Consider the following 3,669-nt stretch of genomic DNA (forward strand, 5'->3'; position numbering starts at 1 on the left):
GAGGGACACCCCCCCCCTCCGCTTGGGGAGGAGAGAATAAACAAAAGCCTAGGGATTGTTTGACTGTTTGGATCACAGTCAGAGGTGCAAAACTTGTAATCTTTATCTTCTTACAGTAAATGTAACTTCTTACTCAGCAGAAAGTTTTGAATTTAGTCATTTCCAGGTAAAGGCGATCATCTTCTGAATTTTCTCAGCAAGTTCAGGTTTATTCAGTCACATTCACATAAAAATCCCTCCCCACAAGATCTTCTGCTTCCTCCCCCAGCTCCACTCTGGGGTGTATTCTAATCTCTTAGATGTGTGTGCAACTGCCTGCTTGTCCTCAGAGGACCTCTTCCTTTTGACCTTTCCCTTGTACTCTAGACTTACCCCCCAATGGCCACCTGCACTGGCTATAGGGCAGTGCTGGGCTTTCCAGGGCTCCGCGGGCAGAAAACTTGCTCAAACACAGTCTTCTTAGGCCCATGTGCCCTGTGAACCAAGCCTCCTACCTCCCCACATGTGAGGGTCTCCAATAGCAATGCTTCCCTGTCCTCTTAGGAGCCCAAGGCAACTCTTCTTTATAAATACATTTACAAGTCAGGGAAAAAATACTTTCTCTCATTACATGTTCTGATTTCGAGTCAGAAAAATCTGTTTATTCCACCTACAACTGACTTTGAAATACAGGCGGCGGCGGGGGTGGGGGTGGGGGCGTTTGGAGAGATATTGTTTCAAAGATTCAATGAATAGATTCTTATCGAGCCCGTTTACCCATAAATGCAACTGCACATTTCTCTTGCCTGGACTCATGTCATCTGTATAAATGTTCGTTTTGATATATGAACACAGCCTTGGCATTCGCGGATTTAACATTCCTGGTTTCAACTGTTTGCAGATGACCTAGAAGATTTATGACGTATAGCAATTTGTTCGTCCGCTCAGGCACAGATCTGAATCACACGGAGTCTGGATGTAGGGCCTGGACATCACTTAGCTGGTGTGTGCACTTAGCTAGCTGCCCAACCTCCCTGCTGTGTAAGTTCTCTATATTTCTCTTTCTCTTTACATTTCCATTATTTTCATTAAGCATCTGATTATAATGCTTTAGTTCGTTTCACTGCATTTAATGGGAGAAATTCTAATATGTGCTAAGGTAGAATTCATGAAGTGGGCTTTGACATGTACCCAGTGTATCCCTTGGAGATACATCTAGGGTCTGCACTTCATGGCTTCTCTCCACAAACCACCCTCCCCGCCAAAGAATGAGGGTGTGCATGCTGAAGTGGTACATTGAGCAGCTGGGAGTGATCAGAGATCACCCAACTCTCTTAGTGCCAGGTGAGTATTTGGCATGGCAATATTGCTGTCTAGGCTTCTTCCCTCTGAAGGCAATATCATGACTGCACGCCTGGGCAGGAAGGGAATAGGCGGGTTACTGACAGAGTTCAGCCAACCAGGAGCATCCTGCAGCCAGTGCCCAAGGCCAGCTGTGCTATTTACTGAGGTTCCCTATGTAGCTCTTGTCCTGCCTCCTGGAATCACAAGGGAGCTTGTTAGAAGATGGAGATGTCTGAGTGTCATTAAATCAGGATCTTGGAGGGTGAGGTATGGACTTTACTATTATTCAAATTATCCCGAGGGATTGTAAGGGACTGAGAATCTCTAGGCCAGCAGAGTGGTTTTTCTTGGCCCTGAAGGGATGGGTGCCATGGCCTGTGTGATGCTCCAGGTCAGGGGCACTTCACAACCATGCCACACTGCAGAGGACGCAGGTGTGAGGGTGCCTTTACAGTGGGTGTCAACTTAGCTGCCTATCCCTTCTCCATGATGCTAATCTCTATTTATCCTTTAATCCTCAGCCTAAGTATCTTCTTCTCTGAGAAGACTTTGCAATGGGCTTCCCTCCCAGCCCACTATGACATCCCAAGTTCTAGCTGGTTAGGCTGTTCTTTGTCCCCCAACCCCCTTGGACACATTGCTGCTTGTCTATGGACCTTATTGGACTGAAGTTTTCATCTCCTCTAGCTCTTCATGTGGTACTTGGCACATGTATGCATGGGCCCCCACACACGTCCACATGCACCCATGCAGTGGCTATGTGAATGGATCAAATTTGGATTATTTTAAAGTCAAAGGCCTTGGAGGATGTATTGGGCAAAAGTAAAACATGGGCTACTCAAAAGTTAAATGAAGGCCAGTACGTAGTAGTGCACATCTGTGATTCTAGCAACTCAGAAACTGAGGCAGGAGGATTCCAAATTTGAGGCCAGCCTGGGCAACTTTTGAGATTCTATCTCAAAATAAAAAAAAATAAAAAGGGCTGGGGTTGGGCTGGGGTTGTGGCTCAGCAGTAGAGTGCTTGCCTTGCATGTACCATACTCTGGGTTTGATCCCTAGCACTGCAAAAAAAGAAAAAGTTAATGAAGATGTTTACTTAGATAAATGAAGAGGAGAAAGTACATTAATTTTTCTTGGAGTAGAGCCTGTTACTCTTTGTGTAAATTTACCAGGGCAGGGGCGTCAGAACAAGGGGTTCTCAGGTTTAGAAGCACACTGGTATCAACAGTATACAGATACTGAGGCCTGAATCCCACCCCCAGGTTGATTGGCATCCAGGTGATTCCAATGAAGAGCAAAGTTGATGTGCCACTCATCCAGCCTTGACTCAAAGGAACCACGTGTGGACCTACAATCCCGAGTCTGTCTCTGAGATCCTGCTTTGGCACTACTGAGGACAAGCTCCTGTGCCTTTCAGCCAACTTCCCCAGATATTCTGATGGAGGTGCTTCTCCAGCGAGTCTTTGAAAATCCCTGACATAAGCGACTGGATCTGAAGCCTCCTTCCACAGAGCACACGGAGGTCTGAATTCATTTTTGTTTGTCACCCAGGCTCAGCTTTTCACTTTGCACAACCCGAATAGCTCAGCAGCTTTACACTTAATGATGCATGTCATACCTGTATAGTTTCTACCCATTATTCAATATTTGTTATTTTTAATCATACTTTTATCTTTCTCCTACTGAACTGCAGATCTCTCTGGGGCTGGGAGTATTCATTTTATTTTTACCCGTTTATAATACTTGGCACGATGCCTTGCAAATAATAGGTGCTTAATAAATGTTTGTAGAATGAAAGAAACACAAAAAAGCAATTAAGTATTGTTCTGAATCAGCAGCTTGCCTAACTCAATTTAAAACAAAACGCGGTTGAGAGAGGAGTATGGCAATATGGCATTAGTGTGAACGCATTATCAGTTTCTAAAATTTTCGGTTAAAAGGAGAAACTTTAAAAAATGTTTTGAAACAGTTCCTGTTTTATTTTTTTAATTTTAATTGCCAAATCATTTTCTTTTTTCCTTTCCCCTAAATATTTAAACTAGTTGCTCTCTCTGGAGAATATAATTACTGAAGAACATCAATAAGCTCAGGACACAGGTGTGTTAGGCTAGCACTCTTCTCAGTGGTCTCATTTGGGCTCTGGAAAGCACACTGTGAAACCAGCAGGACAGGCTGCGTGCCCATTGTCATCCTCCCAGCTTTTCAGTCAAGGTGTCATTTGTCATTTCCAGGTCCTTACATGGGGATAGAAGCTCTCCAGGCAGGACAATTTGGGGATGGGGGCTGTTGTCTTCTCCCCACTTTGCACAGGAGGGAGGGGACTTCTGTCTGCTTCCTGTCCTCAGA

At 44.8% G+C, this 3,669-nt stretch overlaps 1 long non-coding RNA gene across 1 annotated transcript; it reads left to right on the forward strand.

Annotated features, from left to right (window-relative positions):
• Positions 1 to 763: 763 nt before the first annotated feature.
• Positions 764 to 3,133, forward strand: LOC120884388 (uncharacterized). The gene is made up of 2 exons (XR_005726807.2): positions 764 to 1,020; positions 2,586 to 3,133. It is a non-coding gene; the product is annotated as an uncharacterized LOC120884388 (long non-coding RNA).
• The last annotated feature ends 536 nt before the right edge of the window (positions 3,134 to 3,669 follow it).

The sequence above is a fragment of the Ictidomys tridecemlineatus genome, chromosome 3 (genome assembly GCF_052094955.1).
Source record: "Ictidomys tridecemlineatus isolate mIctTri1 chromosome 3, mIctTri1.hap1, whole genome shotgun sequence".
Lineage (NCBI taxonomy): Eukaryota > Metazoa > Chordata > Mammalia > Rodentia > Sciuridae > Ictidomys > Ictidomys tridecemlineatus.